At 38.6% G+C, this 20170-nt stretch overlaps 1 protein-coding gene and 1 long non-coding RNA gene across 8 annotated transcripts in view; both read right to left on the bottom strand.

Moving 5' to 3' along the window:
• The window catches only part of SHANK2 (SH3 and multiple ankyrin repeat domains 2), a 353665-nt gene extending 353418 nt beyond the window's left edge, over positions 1–247 (bottom strand). For all 6 annotated transcript variants that reach the window (XM_055722497.1, XM_055722500.1, XM_055722502.1 and 3 more), the window contains exon 1: positions 126–247. The gene's annotated coding sequence lies outside the window, so the exon portion shown is untranslated. The remainder of the gene's footprint in view (positions 1–125) is intronic.
• Positions 248–2364: 2117 nt separating this feature from the next.
• Positions 2365–20170, bottom strand: part of LOC114017780 (uncharacterized) — a 33631-nt gene continuing 15825 nt past the window's right edge. The window contains exons 3-5 of one of the 2 annotated variants that reach the window (XR_008734286.1): positions 18910–19100; positions 16477–16657; positions 2365–10614 (exon numbers count right to left, since the gene is read on the bottom strand). This is a non-coding gene — a long non-coding RNA (uncharacterized LOC114017780). Of the gene's footprint in view, positions 16658–18909; positions 19101–20170 lie in introns of both variants that reach the window. The other variant, XR_008734285.1, reaches the window with a different exon arrangement.

The raw sequence follows: 20170 nt of genomic DNA, 5'->3' as shown, positions 1-20170 counted from the left end.
CTGCCTCCGTACAAGGCAGGGGGAGCAGCCACCGAGAGCCGGTCCCCCGAACCGCCGCCTACAGGGCGTACCCCTCACTCTGCGGCTCCCGCCTCAGCAGGCCCCCCACCCCGGGCTCTGCCTACCTGGCGCGGGACAGGGCGGGAAGCTGTGAGGGGGCAGCGGGCAGAACGCGGGAAGCTGCGAGGGGACGGTGGGGACAGCCGTCTGCTTACGCCTGGCTGCCCCCACACTACCGCCGCCCAGGCTCGGCGGGGCCGCGTTTCTCGGGGCGAAGCGGGGGGCGGGGGGAGCCGGGCCGGGGAGCCGCCCCCCCGCGCTCAGACAGGCAGCGCCCGCCTCACTGTGCCTAGGCGGCCCCCTCCCCGCCGTCGGTGCTCTCCGCCGCTGTGCTTACCGGCTGCTCCCGCCATTCCTCTCCGCCCTCCCCCGGTCCCGCGGAAGCAACAGGGCGACCGGCGCGCCGCCGGGATACTTGCATTTTCATCGGGGCTGGCTCAGTCCGGGGGCCCGGAGAGCTGCCGGGCAGCTCGGCAGTCTCAGCCAGCGCCCGTCCCTGCAGACTCAGTTTTCTTGAGTTTTCTTTTAGTTCTTCATCTTGCTTCCCCCGCTCTCCTCGGCGTGTGGCGCCGACAGCGCACAGCAAGTGCTGAGGGGCTGCACTGGCGGGTCCAGCCACCCTCTGCAGGAACGGGCACCCAGCACCCCTCAGACCTCCTCAGGGCTGGAACGGGCACCCAGCACCCCTCAGGCCTCCTCAGGGCTGGAACGGCCACCCAGCACCCCTCAGATCTCCTCAGGGCTGGAACGGGCACCCAGCACCCCTCAGATATCCTCAGAGCAACGAGGTGCAGGTACCGGGCAGCTGCCAGCTATGAGGCTCTGGCTGGCAACCCGGCTTGCAGAACCACACAGCAGCTAACTCCACCACTGCTAGGGGTGAATATCCACCGACACCAGAAGTCAGAAAGTTCTGCTGACACATTGATTTCATAGAGGAACGGGAGGTGTCATGCTCAGCCTGTGACGAGATCCAAGTGTGGGGTAGGCACAGGGACCACAAATCTCAAGCTGAGGGGAAATCCAGGATGGAGATGTGGACACCAGTGCCATGGGGAGCACACAGGCCACACGTGTGACTCACCAATCCTGCCCACTCCTGCAGTGCATGCGCTGCTGCCGTTTCTCCACATCTTCCCAAACTTCACGCACCTGCACCCGGGGGGCAGCCACGGCTCCACGGGCCATCCTGAACGCACCACCACTGGTGATGGCACCGGCTGATCTCCAACCCCTCACTTCTGGAAACACTCATTCCTAGCTAGGATCGCTGTTCAAGCCACTGAAAGGACTGGGAGATGTGAGACCCATAGTCTGAGACAGATGCAAAAAGTCAGGACCAGTACTCAGCAAAACGTTTTCTCAAAAGGCTGCACCTTTGACTCTTTTTATCCTCAAACCCAAATGACACAGATTTTGAATCGGTAACGCCACTTCAAATTTGCACTAAGTTACTCCATGCAAGAATCTGGATTTTAGACCACTTGAAGGAGTCCACCCGTAGGCACAATACCATGCTGAACTTTTAAAACAACAATTCTTGCTGTATTTTTTCTATACAAGCCATGTCAAAGTAAATAGAACACAAAACACATTTAAATACCTTTAGCAACTCACTTTTGGACCTTCTGAACTCTTTGTATAGTTACAAAACTTTTTACTACAGTAGCTCTCAAATGGCTCTTTTTAAACAAGATATGTCCTTGAAAAGGAGAACATTCTTTAATATACACAGAGCAACTATGTTACCTCATAAATATTAATGAACATTAAACTGTGTGCTATGAAAATAATTTTCACGCAAAAGGTCTTATGCACATAGGTGCATTCACCAGCAAAGTTCACATGTAATTCTCCCTATTGGTTGCAAATCCTTGGTGATACACGGAGGTCTTTCCTTCTAGGTATAATGAAGGATATTAGGAATGCCTAGCTCTCAGAATGTAACATCATTATAGGAAATTAAAAGTAAACAAAACCAACCAAGAAGCAAGCAAGCAAACAAACAAAAAGAAACCTATTTGATTTGAATGGGAGTTTCCTTCCTTTTCTGAACTGATTTACCCATCCCTACGTTTTGCTCTTTAAATTTTAAAGCATCTGAACATTTGTTCTGTCAGTTGAGAAAAAAATGGACTTACTTAAACTCATGTTAGATCCCTGGGGGATATCATGGGGAAAATAGGACAGCAGTGCTAAGAAGAAAAACTACATCTACAGCATCTTTTACAATTAAAAACCACCAAACAGTGAACAGCAACAACAGCAAAAAAAAAAAAAACCAGTGAAAAGTATTTCATTCCTTTTTATGCTATGATTTAAAACTCAATACTGTATCCTATCCAATGGCCAGTGTACAAAAAGCGCACATGAAAATTACATCAGTGGCAATAGCTGACAGTTGCTCTGCATGAAGTGCATAATTCTGCATCCATATTTTTACCGACGTCTAATTAACACATACTATGTTCATCAAATTTCAAATGAAAAGTCCTGAAGTACAATCAAATTAAATAGTATATACTCCTTTGTCATGCCTAAGATGCAAGAGAAAATTTGCATCCTTCAAGTATGTTATAAATACTGATGGAGACAACAGGAAAGCACAAATTTATGTCCCCCAATTTTTCAACTCTAGTGTCTAAAACTCTACCTTGATGAGTTAAGTCCTGCCAAAGCTTCATCTATAATTAAATAAATTTTCAGTTTCTAGATGTTTAGTTTTCTTCCTTTCAAAAAAATTACAATGATCTTCAGGAGCTTCAGCTGAGTAAGAGCTAAGAAAATGGGACAAAGAAGCTGCTCCCAACATAACCAGTTGCCTGAAAAACTTGGTAAGTTGGGATATGATATTAGGAAATTTTGTCTGTAACTTTTTATCCTTCCAAGAGCATAGGAAAGGAAGTACAATGAGAGCAAATCTCTATATTTCATAGAAATTACACAACTTTGCAGCTTCAGGGAACTGTCTTCCATGGGTATGTTTGATTTAATTATATTAGACTGGAGAACTAATACTTTGTAGGCTGCGAGGGTTAGGTGAGATGAAACCCATGTTTCTTATTTGCAGCAAAGGAAGTTTCAAGGACTTTTTAACCTCTCATCGTTTTAGATTAATGACCTGGTTTCAGTGCATTCTGGTAATTTTGAATGCAAGTTCAGCATTAGACTTTATTATTAGACTTATTACAAGATTTTTAACACCACTGTCAAACAGAACCTGCATGTAGCTGCATTACAGAAATCAAGGTAGAACAAAAGCAATAATGCCACAGACCCCAAACTCAGATTTCTTGTACAAGAGGTAAAAAGTGAAATATTTTCTTTAAAAAAACCTTTATATTCCTTGGCATTTTTATAAGTATCCAAAAAGATCAACTTGTATATATTAGCTAGGAATTTTATTTAGATAGGGTTTTTTCCACCTTCACTAAAACCCATAAAAAAGCACTTTCATGGCCAAATTAAATATTTTAAGTAATTCTGAAGAATGTATTTGCTTACAGATAAGACCTCAAACCCCTGTCTTCAATGATCCTGCCCATAAGATCTTTACCACTGAATTCCTGCCTTTTCTATGCTCTGTTCAATACTCTCAAAGTCTGACTTCCTAAGCTTTTCTTGGGTGGGATGTTTTGACATCTTTGTCCCATTTTTGTACTTTGCCTCGATAAATCTTCAGTAACTATTTTCCCCCTCCTGTTCAGAAATGGTTTAGCAGCTGGCCTTAATAAGCCAGCTTATTAAGCTTAAACCAATATAGAGTTAAAATAATGCAGAATTTTTTTTTTTTCCGGTGACTGTGAATGTATTTCTCTGCTAGTTCTTAACATCCTTCAAGAATAACAGAAGTCAGTAAAAGCACCAGATAGACACTGATCTGGAAGAGGTGTAAGATACCTTAATGTCTTTTGATGTAAGATTATTGTGCCCTTTAAAATAGTAAGTCATTTAAATATAAATACTTTGTGTCAATTTTTATTAGGTTTTTTGCAGTCCAAGAGAAAATACTTTTTTAAATTAATGACTGATAGGGAAATAAAACTGTTCCTTTTCCATTATAGGTAAATTACCAAGGAGTCATTTGTTGCAAGTTTCTTGCAATTTAAAAAAAAAACCAGTATACAAACAAAAATTATTATTATGTAGCAAACATTAAATTATCTAACTTTCCTGTATTAAAAGTTGGAATGTCTGTCTTTTTTCTTCTGATAAATTTGTGATTTGTAATATGCATGTTCTGATTTCAATGGTTAAGTCATTTCCTCAGGTGACATGCACGATGACACAGTTACACAATAAGAACTTGATTGCACTTCGTCTGTCATGAGTATTATATATATTCATGACCTTCCAGACCACATCTTCCATCGGTAGTACCTCTACAGTTACCACATTGGTTGGTTGTATTACTCCACTGTCATTCATTTACCAGAGACGATAAGCAACAGAAACAAAATTGGCTTCGTGATGTGTGTAAACTGGCTCAAGAGTTTTTACAGATTAGCATCAAAGACATCTTGCTTAATCTGCTCTGAAGCCCTGAAGGAAAGCTGTGTTTTAGTCCAGGGCTGCGGTACAGGTGGACACCCTCCTCTTCCTCCTTCCCAGAGCTGTGCTCGCTCCTGAGTGTGCATCAGAGCAGCTGCACCACCACACAGCCATCCCTCCATGTCACCATAGCTTCTTCCAGCTACAAATGTTGTTTTTAAATAAAGAATCTCCTCATTTTTATTGTTGGGTGTGAACAGACTTTGTCGTTGCGTGCCTCTGCTTCACATTGAGCCCTCATTCACTGATTAAAGAATCAATCAAACTTACTGTCTGAACTAACTGAAATAAATGAGAATAATAAAATAAAACACAACAAAGAAAAACTGGAATCTGAATATAATACCTCTGGCTTTTGCTGAACATTCCCCCACATTTGTGACCAGCTATGCTGTTTTATAGAACTTATTTTATACATACATTTACTTTTTTGAACTAAGTAATTCCAGTCTCTTAACTTTTTTTTCTTCTATGAAGTCTCTCCATGCTTTCTGTGATTGCCATCTATATCTGGATTCTTGCTTTTTTTTTTTTTCAAGTTGGAGCCACCAAATCTTAGTGTAGAATAGTGAAATGAAGACAGGCTATTGCTTTCAGTAGATTGTATGTTAACAGTCCTTTTTTTACAGACTGGATGGATTGGTATCCTCTTCTGCATCTCTTCTTCCAGTCCTCTTTGGATTTTTGGACAAATCCACTGCCAAATATAGTACAGATAAGGTAAGACTTACCATTTTTCTTTACTGTATCTAGGCAGTAATAAAACTAAAAGTCTGAAGTCATCCATATACTTTTAGAAATAATCAGAGTAGTAGTTCATTGACCACACTTTTTCCTAAGGACAAAACTGGGTAAGTGCAGATGACCCAAGAAGATTCAGAGGTGTGTGTCAGTCCCAAATACTATGGAAAGGCAAGTGTTACTTATCTTGTTTAAATGCATGTGCTGTTTGCATAGATTTTCTCTATATATAAAAACAGGTATAATTTTTAAAATGTTAGATTCCTCTCAGAGGAATTTAGCATTTAATTCTCACAAGAACTGTGCCAAAATGAAGCATATAACACAAAATCTAAATTACGTTATCAGAGTAAAAAAGTCTGTTCTTACTTGCCTGCAAAACTGAGTAAGACAGGGATGACAAACTTTATTTGTACTCTCTAGCCAGTATAGAACTACATTTGATAGGTTTATTTGTAGAATATCAGAGAATTGAATCTTCATGGCCTGCTAAGGCCAGGATCTTGGAGGCAGAGAGGGACAGCGGCTTCAGGCTGAGAAAGCTCCCATCCTCCAACTAGATGGGTCCAGGTAGATCCTCTCCCCACATGATCTCAGCAAAGCCAGGAAGGGTCCTTCAGTTGTGGCTTGAGTCATCATCCCAGCGCACACAACGTGATGCTTGTCACGTCACCGCGTAGTAACAGAAGGTACTCTCCTTTCCCCATCTGAGACGCGTTCAGACAGGCATTGTCAGGGGATGTGCCATTTGGGACAATAACATATGTCATCTTAAAACAATGTTACATCAGTGGCCAAATGCTTAAACTGCTGTATGAGAGTATTCACTAAACATACCTGTATATAGACATTATGGATTGCCCAAACATGATTTCTTTTCAGAGAGGAAAGAAATCTTTCACACAGACCTCATAGGAACAACAACTGAAGTCACAGAATCAGAATGATTTGGGTTGGAAGGGCCCTTTTAAAAGTAATCTAATCCAATGCCTCTGCGGTGCAGAGCCATCTTCAACTAAATCAGGTTGTCAGAGCCACATCCAACCTGACCCTAAATATTTCCAGGGATGGGGCATCTACAGCCTCCCTGGGCAACCTGTTCCAGTGTTTCACCACTCCCACCATAAAAAAAATTCTCCCTTAAGTCAATGGTCAGTTAATCATGGTAGTTCTCACAGGCAAAACTCCTTCTCTGGATTAGACTGCAGGGAATCAAGACAGTAAAACACATACCAGAGGTTATTCCCATTTCCACACATTAGTACGTCTGTCTTTAAGAATTAACATAACAGACATCCAAGGTTAATTATGTTGGCATCCATAATTACCTCACCCTTACACCAAACCTAACTGTAGGATATTTGAGATTCAAAGGTGTTTGAATTGCCAGATGCATTTTAAATCTGAGATATCTGTGCACAAAGTGAGCTTAGGAAAAAATTAGGCAAGGACTATTTGCAGCCTGTGATCCAAAGTTCAGATTGGCATCGCAGTGCTCAAGACCAGACCCACAACATGGGTTTAAAAGAATGCAAATTCTGTGTTCTGGCTAATGTCAGTGTTGCCTCAGCATGAGAGGGAAACTTGATTTTGGTAGATGTGCTCAGTGTTTTGCATGTGCTTATGTGCATTTCTAGGTAGGAATGGACAAATGTAAGCAATAATAAATACTGCTGTGAAGAGAAGATCAAATTCAGGACATTTCGTGCACATATTTTTAAGTTTGCCTTTGTACTAATAGTTAAGCAGTCATTACAGCAGTTTCTGAAGATACCAAGGAAGGAATTAAAAAGAAACGTGAAGTATCATGGTTTTAATGCTTTTAGCATGATTTCAAGCAACTTCAAATGACAAACATTTCTATCCACTGCACTCCTGTTCTCTTATCAAGCCATAGCTAATGAGCTGTAGGCTGTCCTGCTGCTAACTCAAGCAACAAACCACTCGTGACTTTAGCAGATGTTCTCCTTTTCATGCCAATAGGAATATTTACTAACATTTTTTCATGTTATGGTTTTCTGTCTCAAAACTTATTCCTCAGGACCAGGAATATGCCACGTTTAACCACTCACAGTCATAAATATGCATTTACTAAGGTTGGTGCTTGCTTGAAAGTTACACAACAGGATTTTTACAGAGTTTACATAAACCCAATATCTTTCAAAATAAGAATTCATTGAAGTTTGTTGTTAAAAGACAGAGTTCATAAAAACTGCTGTCAAGCTAAACATGCACTTGGTCTTCATCCAGCTTGTCTCTGCCAAATGAGGTGGTTGCTCAACAAGGGGAAGAGATGGTCACTGGTAAAGCAGTCTTATTATTATGCATGTATATCATCTCCAATTTTTAAACAAAGCAAAGCACAACTCTCTTCTATTCAGCATTCACTAACCAGCACCTCAGGGAGAAATAAGCAACCTTTTATAATGAAAAGCAGAAAAATTATTTTCTTTAGAGTTCACATTTAAATGTCTTTACCAATCATTTTCTACTTGGTTTTATTTACATAGACTTTTCAGAGTTCGTAAATACCTTAAATGCATTCCTGTGAAAGTTCATTTTCTGTATGGATCTGTTAAGGTAAAAATAGAGATTAAGAAACTTTCCCAAAGGCATGAGTTAGTCACAGTGGATAACGAATTCATGAATACTGCTCCTTGCTAAATCCAAATTATGTTCCCTCTTATATTAGTCTGAAGTTTCTGAATTGTAGTTAATGCTACCAGGTGTTAGGTAAGCTTAGATTTTATTGCTTCTCATCCTCCTGCAAGCTGTAAATGAATTTTAAAAATTGAAATATATGTGAATACTGTCTCACGGCTACCACATTACAGAGACCCAGGGCAAACAGAAAGGAGAGAAATTTTTTTTCTCTTTCACTTTTTTTTTGTTCCTTTGCTGGATAGGCACAATCATTTCTTCTTTTGAATCAACAACACAGACCAAAGTAGCTGGTAGCAAGTCATTGAGCAAGAGTGCTGTCTGCTGATTACAAGAATTAGTAGTTGCAATGAACCCATTTTACTTTTCATTGCAATGGTGGAGGAATTTGCACATCTCAGCTGAGGGGACAGGTAAACTCAAATTTAAAGAGCCATATATTAAAATAAGCTAATGGCAAATAGCTTTATGGCTAATTATTTTATTTATTGTTAGGAAAGACTGGATGCCTGTTCATAACCATTACTGAGCAGCAGTTTCCCAAAATGTGCTAACTTGGTCACTGATTATCTAACTGTATCTGGCGTGAATCATTGTATAGTTAACCTATGAGAAGCTCAGAAAACATGTGAGAGCTGTATTTTAAGTCAGGTCTGGACTATTACAACACACAAGCACAGAGTCCCAATGGACAAATACAGTGTAGGTAAATCTTAAAGTCCTTAAAAAAATTATTTCCCTTAAGTGCATATTCTGGTAAGATTGTCCAATAACATGATGGTATTGACAAGAAACCATTTTCCCCACAGACAAAAAAATACAATAAATACAGAATAAAAACATAGCCATCTTGTGTAACAGATTTACAAACACCTTGTGACAGAAATATTATAAACACTTTGACATGAACATTTTATTTGTTTTATCACTGAACAGTAATTCTAGCAAAGGTAGTTCATGCATGTGAATTGCAAAACCCAAATCAGCTGTTCATTTCCTATGATTTACTCTTCAGGTGTACATACTGTTTCATTCTTAAGAATAAATGCAAAACAATGGTGCATTCCGCAGCTGGGGATAAAAACACTCCACCCACAGTCCAACATCTCTTGGAAGGCAAACAACACAATCATTTCCAAAACTCTTAATTTTTAGAAACTCGGATATAGATAGCATTGGTACATCAGGCTGTTATCCTGCTGCAAGTTTATGTAAATTTTACTGAAAGCAAGCAGATTCTCTGTATAAAGACATCATTGGTCTTGTGACCTGATTTTCAAAGACAGTGGGCACCAAGACCTCCCTTTGGCTTCACAAACAGCTGTAGATGTTCATCATGTCAGATATTCAAGCCATTAGCCTTTCAGCATTCTAATATTTAAGATCGTTTAGATAGATTTACCCAGAGGAAATTACTGTAGCTATTAATTTATGTTCACTTCCTCACACATAGAGGGAACATATGAAAGTCAAGTCATTTTTGCTGCTGACAATAAAAGTCATACATTCAAAGATCAAGTACTTTGTGGTTTTGCTGGCCTGAGCCCTTCATGCCTTGTCAGCTCTCTGTCCTCACTGGAAGACCACCAGTTAATGGATTTAACCTTTACATCAGTGAAAGATAACAGATCAGCACGTCAAAGATAAGTTACACTAAAGTCATGTATGTCCTCTTTCTCCTTCACTTCTTTTTATAGTCATTACATCTAATTTCCTTCACCACTGCTTTACTTAGTTTCATAGAAAGTACAACTATTCAAGCAAGTAAAAGGCAGTTAAAAAGAGCAAAGTTACAGCTGTTCACAAAGCTCACTACTCTCTGAAATTCAGCTCCCACATGTGCCAACTTCAAAATGTCACTAACCATCTCCTGGAGACACCTTGACAACCTCTTCCAGCTCTTAGCTCAGGCAACATTTTCAGACAATGGGACGGGTAATAATTTTTTTTCCAAGGTAATGTAAAGAAAGAGAAAAAGGACTTAGTGTCAAAATGTAGCCCTGAAACAAGTAAACCAAAAAAGATTACTATTTCACTGACGTGTTACGCATTTCCTGCAAATACAGTTACTTGTACATAACATGAACAGTTATACAAATACTGGCAGATAATATGGAGGTGTGAAGAGCACCAAAGGTCTAAATGAGTAACTCTGGGAGCGCATGCAACAGCTACGCAATTTCAGCTTAGTTTACGTTTCCAGGAAAAGACCCAAGACAATGCAGCAGAAAAACAAACCCTGAATTTTAGACAGTGAGAAATGAAAAGATTTAGGAATTCAAGAAGTCAAAACAAGAAGCTGCTAGTAACTTTTTTTCCAGGACACTTAGGCTCCTAGGACCATCCCAAATGGATTAAAATGAGAAATCTGAAATACATGCAAGGCCAACTTGGTCAATTATTTTTGTAGATTCAACAGGAAAAATATTGAAGTAGAATAAATTATTTCATTTATTATTATTTACAAGCAAGTTTCACCCGGAACAAGCAAAGTTCAAGTACAAATTTTCAGGCCCTGTACAGCATGCTGCTTCTGGTAATATCAGCTGGGCTTCAGCACCATGAAACAGAAACCCAGACATCACAGGCTCCAACATCTGTCTGTGAATGTAACAAATAGGTCTCCAAGTTTAACAGAAGTTAAAGACATTGGCCATAGCGAGCAAAAGTTTGATGCCACAACCAGCTGTAGTGTGGATTTGTATCAAGTTGAGTGACTTCTCTATGGATTCAATGGTTTTGTTTAGTTCTCTATATAGAATATTTCTCTTCATCTCAAAGTTAAAGCCCATGTACTGCAAAGCAATAACAAGGATGCTATCCAAATATATTTTAAAAACTGATCACAATATTTAATGAGGCACCCTCCCAAGGCTCTTCTGAGGATACCTCTGGCTGCAGTTTACTCCGCAGTGTGTTATATGTGAATGAATCTTTGGAACCAGCACAAAGTTCTAGTGTTTTTGAGTATAATGATTCAGAGCAACAGTTTTCAATGCAATGCTAGGTCCTAAATCCATTCACTGTTTATAGAAAGAGCTGGATTTTGACAAAGAGAACACAGATGCCTGAAAGAAGTCATAGTTTCTGTAGGACTTGTTAAAAGTAACATTTCCAAAACAGGGAACGGATTGTTTGCTGCTAAATTTCTCAGCTCTTACAGCTCTTTTCTCTTCCCCTATCCGTATTTCCAAGTCTGAGCTGTTATCTGAATCACAGCCCAGTAGGTGATCAATTCAGGCAGCCTGATATTACTATACACACGTGCACTGGATAGTATATTGGTTCCTGTGAAGTCCAAGAAAGTTTTGCTAGATTTCAGTAAATGATATTAATGTTCCTCACTTCAAAAATTTAAACTAAAACCCAAGTCATCAAGAATACTTCACCTTTGTACAGTTGTAAACAAAAAATAAATTTTACTAAGATAAATTATGGTATGCAAAATGCCAACACTAGGTTCCTGTGTTCAGAGGGCAAAAAGTCAGGAGGCTGGAAAGACATGCTGCTGAAACTAAGGTTATAATGGAGACTGCTATAGCTCTTATTCTATAATATAGTGAGGTAATGGAGATGTATAAGAATATTTACAGAAGGGTGAAATATAAATGAACTGACTGCTTAATGTTTATTTTACAGTTCTAAAGAGTAATTGACTACTACAATAACTTTATTAAAAAAAACAATAAACAGCTGTTTGGTCCTAACTTTCTCAAAACTTTTTTAGTGATGACATATCAACATTTGGTTGCATTTCAATATTTGGATATATTAGATATTTCTTGGGTATACACTCTGCCAGCATAATACAGGTTGCTTTAACAATATTGCTGGCAGTCACAAAGCTTATAAAAATAATAATAAAAAAATGCAAAAATACTTCAGAATCATGGCTCACAACCCATTTTAGTAGGTAATATGCCTCAAGCAGGGCTCTTTCCTTGTATCCTGTCTGATAGAAGACAGCAAGGCAGGCTGTCAGTGACTACATTTTCCGTACCCCACTTCGTTACTGCTTGATAAGAATGAATTAGGGATAGTACCGAGAGTCCTGGACTTTGTTAGCGCTACCAGAAAATGCTCATAAAAGGGGAGAATGTTTTGAAGAGTGAGAAGTTATCAAGGAAAAAAAAAAAAGTATTTTCTTCCACCCTGAACTGGCCAGCATAAGATGAACCTGAAATTACCAAAACATCAGAACCAATTCAGTACTACACATATTCAAAGTATCATTCAGCTCCTTGGAAACAGTATAAGAAAAATGGGCATGCTAGTATTTAAAGGATTAATTTTTTTACTCATTTTTGTCACAGAAGATGATCACAGTCAACCACTGCAAAGTCTAAGTTCTTCGTAGAATTTACAGAAAATTATTATGTTTTAGCAGTTTCCTTTTGTAACTCCTCAGTTTAATATTACAGAAATATGAAAGCTATAAATGTTTTTTGGAACATGGTAGTAGAGTATTTCCCTGCCTTCTCAGGATTACTCATCAATTATGGAAAATTATTCATTCTACATCTGAGCTGAAGTTAAACAAAAAAACAAACAACAACCGACCAACAACAAAAAAAACATGGCTTTGGAAAGCTAATTTAAAGAATTTGTCCTTTTTGACATACATTTTAAACAAGACCTCAATTAGAACAGCCCATTACACAGTAAGGCACTTTCATTTTCACCCTCAGTCAGTCATAATGAGCCACACTGGTCTCCGTCATGGTCCTCTGTGCACACACTCCATATAATCGTGCTCGCCAGCCTATTTCAGTCATATAACAGTCAAGTAAGAACATGTGCAGTCAGTAACACTTAGAAATAACAGGCCAGGTTCATCACTGGAGTCAGTGGGAGGGCGTTTGGCCCATTAACTCAGAAATATAGGAAGTTTCGTTACGGAGTAACCACTTTGCAGAATCAGACTATCTTGGTTCATACTCTTTCCTCAAGGCCCATACATAGTGCTTGTTAATATCAGATGGAAATTTCAAATCAAAAAGCAAATATTCCCCTTATGAGAATGGAATAGACACTGTTACTGAAAAGCCCAGCTTAACTGTGTTTGGCTGTGGTCTGAAAATCACATCCCATTTACCACATAAGCCACAAGCAAATTACTGCCTCCTCCTGCATTATAATTTCCAGGTAAGAAAAATTGAAATTATAATTTTAGCTCCCATGATTAAGATGGATGCGTGGTGCTCACTGTAACGGGGATCTCAACATCTCTAAAATTTAGCACAGTTTACCCAAAGCATCCCTTTATCAGCTGGGTTCTTAGTTCCTTTAGAGCCTGCTGCAGCAATCTATCCCCATTCAGCAAAGTGTTTATGCATATACCTAATAACAACCACATTTAAGCAAATTCTTGAAGATAAACATGCCTTCAAATGCTTTACTCAACAGAGAAGAAATCTAAGCTTTGTCTAAAATAACCAACTGGACTGGGATCTTGCTTTTAAAGTATTTTCAGATGTTGAAAGCAAAATCATAACAAGCATAATAAGAATTTTTTCCAGTATGCATTTTTCTAACTAGACTGTAGTGAAAACAGTATTTCTGAGTAGAAAAAGATGGCTTTTCCTTAGTTAAAAGTGGTGGAAATTGTATTCTTCATTTGGTGAAAAACACCCTTCCTTCATAAAAACATTTGTCCATTATGATATTTTTAGTTCCAGAGTTTTTATTTTAAATCTTTCATGGAAAATACTAATATTATTTAGTACTTAAATGCTGATCAGTGTTTAAACTGAAGTGTAACTACTAGGATGTTAGAGAAATGGTAAATTATTATAGTGTTTGCTTCAGAGATAGGGAAAGGCCTCAAAGTTAGCTCAGTTTTTAATTTTCTGTAGCAGATTGCTGTAATGATAGGAAATACATTCCTTCAGTCAGAAGGCTGTTTGAGGACAAACTGATCCTCACCTAATTTAGAGGACGTCATCATCCTCAGCTAATTTAGACCAACGTAACATTTATAGCCTCCTATGGGAATTGATTTACATAACATAAATCCTTTAAGTCAATGGTGCGTTTTGTTTGCCTGTTTTACCAAAAATCCTTTTTTTTTATTTTCTTGCTTGCTCTTAACTAGTGTACATTTTACATGATCGCACATTCCCCTACTTCTGATTCTTCCCTTAATTCAAAATGGTTATCTCTCCCTGTTACTTTCAAAGGCAATAAATGAATCTTAACTTCAGGGAGGACAGGGAAACAAAACAATGTCAGTTGGAAGAAGATTTCTAGGTGCCAGAAGCCTACCAGTCTTCTAGAAGTATTTGGAACTGGAACATTACTTTCAAAATATGTCTACACTTAATAGCAACACACTGAATTCTCTGAAAAGTAAAACTTACAGAAAAAAAGATGCGGAACTGATAGACAGGCCCCAACATTTCACAAATCATTTTACTGTTCCTTAAAAAAAAATACATCAGTTCTCCCTAGCAATGTTTCTAATAAGAAACAAAACCAAATACACACAACCAACATGTTCACAGGGATTAAACTTTGCTTTTCTACCACTCAAACAATGGTGCTTGTATTGGCAATGGCAATAACTTGTAACTAGCATAACTTCATTTAAATAATTTTATACCTTTTATGGGCTTATCACTGAGCATTTTCAGAACATAATTTTACATTGCTGAAAATCCTATTGTCCTGGAAATAAGATGGAGTCAATCAGTGGTGGAACGCACCCAGTGCAGTTAGACCTGGGAAACTCCAGACTTTGACTTTAGTGAACTACATCAAAAAATATTGTACCTTGAGTTTCCTGCTTCATTAGGGGATAAGAATGGGCAATCTACTGCATTAACATACATAACCTCATGTTTGGCAATATTGTTTGATTTATAACATTTACAATCTGCTTAATGCCATTGCATAAATACATAAATGCACTGCTAATTTTTTTCACTGAGACATCTGCCAAAACTAAAGAACCTCCTGCTTGACTTCACAGGGAATGTGGTCTGAAAGCAGAAAGGAAGCATGAAAGAGAATAATAATGTAGTTTTACTCTAATGGCTGCTCCTGCTATAAAACATACATAAACCTTTTGCAATCTCATACAGTTTTTATTGCTCTCAAAAAAAAAAAATCATTCTGTTATACATATTTGCTATACTAGAACTGACAATGGATGGAGCAAACCGGTTTCTTTCCCTTTAGGAAAGCACTTGGTCACCTAAGAAACCCCAGCTAAGGAAAAAAAGAGCCCTGACCTGGGCACAGGATCATTTTACATCATGCTGCTTGAGATCAATGTCTTTACTTGGCTTGTAACAAATTGCATAAGCCATGTCAGTGCTGGGTGTTCTTCAACTTTTGATGACTTTGCTGTCTTCTTGACTCTTTGAATTTCACCAGTGATCCTGTGCTCCTTACAGTAGTATTCTGTCTTTTTTCCTCTGCAACTCCCATAGCTCAGTTAAATTTTGGGGTGCCTCAGCCCCCTGCTAGACCTGTTGTAGCAATACAGCTAAGGAGAGTGCTGGAGGGACAGCTTTCCTTGAGAAGACCATGAGCTCCATACCTGGATCTCCCTGGTGTGTGGTGAGCACAGGACTGGAGAAATACCAGACAGAGTGGCTGAACGGCGCCCCTCATCGGCTCTCCAGGGACCAAGGAGACACGAGTGGATCGGCATAATGCAGAGAAACCTACAGTACCTAAAAAAGTATGCATTTTATAAATTGCCCTCTGCTGTGAACTCTTCATCTAAATTGCTGGTGCTCTGAGGTCATTCTGTCTGCATAATATTTGGGTGCCTTGTTATTTGCTGATGCAATAGGGAAAAAGGGGCTGGATTTTCCCAGCAGTCACTGGTACGAGCGCAAGAGACTGACAGATACGTGGTCACCAGCAAATTGTGCTGATGTAAAAGTTCTCTGCCAATGTCAGAAAACACAGAGGTAAATCAGTTCCCAAGGAGATGTTGGGGGATAGCAGAAAACCTACAAGGCCTCCCCCTCCTGCTGAAGTCAACAGCTGTTCAGGAAAGGAAAACAAGCACTTGCCTGAAGAGAGGATGGGAAATTCAGATGGCACTGGTATGAATCAATCCAAGCGTGGCTAATGAAACAACAGGTGATTTCCAGTGCCATTCCACCTTTTCAGTTCACACATTTCTGTTTTATCAGCTAATCCAAGCTGAAACTGCAGCCTTGACCCTAACTGGGGAGCAACAGATAGGCTGTCACCCTCATTGGGTTTTCCCTCCCTCAGCATGAAACCCAGTGTAGCAGTAGTAAGACGTGTATTCCAGCCTGACAGGTGGAAAAAACCAAAATGAAGCCCCAGAAGAGCTACTGAAATAAAAAGTTGCTATGAATTCTCAATATTCAAGGGTGGGAAAAAAAAGGAAAAAAAAAAAGAAGTGTAGCTGCAAAGCCAGCACTAGACACATATACATAAACATGGAGCCCAAGCTTCATATTTTGGGGTTTTTCTTACCTTGCCTTAGGAGTCCTAAAGCAGGCAGAAATTCTTTGCCAGATTCTCCTTAGGGTACTGATCTTACTTCTGTTCTTCCCTTTCACCTAGGTACCCTCTGCATGATGTTCCAAATTTCTTCACCAAAAGGGTTGTCAAGCACTGGAACAGGCTGCCCAGGGAAGTGGTTGAGTCACCAACCCTGGAGGCATTTAAAAGACACAAAGACACGGTGCTTAGGGACATGGTTTAGTGGTGGGCTTGGCAGTGCTAGGCTTATGGTTGGACTCCATGATCTTGAGGTTCTTTTCCAACCTAAATGATTCTATGAATTATAAACTTAAATGCAAACAAGATATTGCAGATTTATCAACCATGTTTCTGTGATGTACAAATCTGTTCTCTGAGTTCAATACTCAGTTATACTTCAAGGGAATTTCATTTCTAATTGGGTATCAAACTATGTTGTTATCACAGCTGAAAAGCAGTGATTCAGTAAAAAATTCCTGAATATTTGATATTAAGTCATACCATTCTCAGTAAGCACTGCAATGAGCTGTCTTCAGAAGCAATAGGACCAACATACCAGCACAACCATTTTGCTGAGCAACTTTTACAATTGAATGTTTAACAGCCATTTGTGTATAAAATAATACATTCCATAAAAGTTAGGCATAAAGTATAGAAACATCTATCCTGAATATTCTTGTTTTCAAATTAAGACTGGCTGGCCACCGTCACATCATTATTGAGTGTGTTTTGCGGAAAAATCTGAGCAATCAAATTTTCATAAAAACAATGTTAATGAAAAAATAATTTAAAAGTCAAATATATGAATATTGTTTAAAACCAAATGGCAAATATGTCAATGCAAATATGTGAACAAAGAATTCCTCAGTTTTTCTCCAGTCAAGAAGCAGGCATTACATATAATGTATCTGGCCAAATGCATTCAAATAATAGCTCAAATGCTGAATAATCATGGTGAGTCATAACACGAATAATCCTTATGTTGAAAAAGAAAAAAGAGAATCTACTTCAGTGCAGTTCTGTAAATTAAGAGCTAGAAAATTCAGCAGGGAGAAATTACATGCCCTGCTGTAACTAACACACTGTCAGAACTTCCAGAGTTACAGTTTTCTATACTGTAGCATTAGTCTGATTTGGGTTTTGCAATATAATTTTACAACTAACTGCCCTTTTCCTTACTTCAGTTTTCCAATCAAGTAAAATTTCCCTCTTTCCCTATCCCCTTCCCTAGGGATCACTACCTTAATTAAAATTAACATACAGTCTATAGTATAAGGATACTTATATGTAAGTATATAGAAGTATACATTTATACTGTATGTAAGTATACATAATTATATAGATATAGATATACATAAAGATAGATAGATAGATATAGATACATAGGTATATAATAAGTACCATATACATGGCTTGTAAAAGTTTTCCACTCTAGGGATTGCCTAAAATGGAGCAGAGAGTCACAGGTATTCCATTTATCATTACAAAATTATAAACAAGAACTTAAAAATATATCTTCAGACTTTTCATGGCTTTTCTTTATGACAGCCTTTCCAGTATGCTTCCTTCAGAATCAACTGTTGTATCTCTATGGTAAACCAGCATAAATTTGTCAATATTTCATACAGGATTAAATAAAATTGAGGTGGAATTATGAGAAAACACTGCCTTTCTATATAAAGACAAAACTGGGTAGTTACCTACTCTAGAAAGGACAATTATACAAACAATACATACTCTGGAATGAGAGCAGAGCCCATCACCTTGTGGAGCCAAGGAAGCATATACTGGATGTGAAATAAGAAGATGGGGAGTAGAGGGCATTTACAAAGAAACATCCACATTTAACAACAACAATGCAATACAACCAGGAGGGATCTAGGAGCTATATGGAAGATGCTTTGTAAGACGGCATCTTTGGGGAGTGCATCTATTTGAATAGTGAGTGAGTCACAGGGGAGAGAATGAAATACTCCTGACAAGCATCATTTAGGGAGACAAATGCAGATGTCACATGTCTCTGTGTTAGAGGTTCTGATTTCAATAGGCTCAGAAAAGAACATTTTTTGAAAGTATGTGATTTTGCTCGATCACTTAACTAACCTAAAAAATAGGTATCTACCTTCATTTTCTGATGTTCAGACTAGAAACATTCTTTTTGTTTGATTGTGATTTTTTGGTCTTTTCTTAATTGTTTTTGTGTCGTTACCCATTGCAGATAGCTATGAAGAACCTGAAAACGTGCTTTAACTTATTCCAGGGATAGAGAAGATAAAATGAATTTAGCTATTGAAAAAAAATAAATCACTGTTGCTTTTGAGATCGAGTCTAAGGATTTTAACTGACTGACTTACTTTGAAATCTCCAGTTGAAACCTATATATGAGGTAGCAAAGAAAGGAAATCTGGGGGCAACATTACTTACAAGTCTTAGTCAAGAAGAGGCCCCAGATACATCCAGATGGTGCACGGCATTCACCCCTGTGCTATGGGCCCATAAATTTCCAAGGAGCACAAGAACAAAGAAGAGTTCCTTCTCACCACTTCCATCTTTGCTCTTCTGTGCTATAAGATCATCATTGTCTTTCTGAATTTTCTGCAAAGTAAAATGCCCACCTGTGGAGTGGAGAACAAGATAACACTAATCATGCACATACTGGTAAAAAGTCTGTCTCAATTTGCAAAATCCAAAACATTCATACACTATGAAGAAAATATGCTAAGCCCACTGTGACGCTCAGGGTATTTAATGTCATGCTGCATTCATTGGCTTCTTGCTGTTCAAGTTCCATACTATTTCCCTGTTTGAATTTCTGACCAAGCAAGCATCTCTGCATCAATAGGGAGCTAAATCAACCATATATTGGTCTATTAAAGCCAATGAATTTTCTTGCTTGCACTCTTTTAAGGGTCTGTCTAAAATCAAATTTTAAATGCAACTTGCAGTTGACGTTAAAAATCATGCTATAGATGACAAACTGAAAAACATTCTGAAAATCCAACAATTAGTATTTTTCTGTATCTCATCACATGTGTACCTGCTGTACTTGCCCAAGTTAAATATGACAATGTTTGTACACGTAAAAATATTGCATGGCTCATTTTAGTGAATTTAATGTAGCTTTCTTTAAAATTTATCCTAGTTATACATATTCCTTTATAAATCACGTTGGTAATATCTTGAAAACCTATTTCATCCCAAGTGGCAGATACAGGTTTTAATTGAGAGAATTTATGGGATTGGACAATGTTGGGTCTCAAATAATAAGGCCGAAGTAAAGTAGATCATTTTCATCGTAGTCCTATAGCAGAAGGTAAATGAGTTGAGTTTTTCCTGTGGAGGTCTTTACAAAAAATGCCAGGAAAAAAGGGTGTAATAGTTCACAGTAAGAGAAGTAAATGCAGTATAATTGAACTTCTATTTGCTATGGCACGTATTTTGTACAGGTGTCAGGTCCTTCAAGCGTCTAGAAGAGTCTGGTTCATACCAGCTGTGGGTTTTACAGTCAGTGTTACTAGCCTGAGAAGAATCCTCCTTCTTCACCAAGGTTATTTAACTTTCAGCTATAAAGCCTCATCTTAGTCATAAGCTCTGTCTCAGAGTCTCCACATTTCACAGTAGGCAGTGCCCATGTCATTAATTTACTGAGTGTTTATATAATAAATTGAACACCAAACTTACTACA

This window comes from Falco cherrug, chromosome 10 (genome assembly GCF_023634085.1).
Source record: "Falco cherrug isolate bFalChe1 chromosome 10, bFalChe1.pri, whole genome shotgun sequence".
NCBI lineage: Eukaryota > Metazoa > Chordata > Aves > Falconiformes > Falconidae > Falco > Falco cherrug.
Note: the sequence above shows the minus strand (reverse complement) of the source record. Positions and strands in the feature narration are given on the sequence as shown.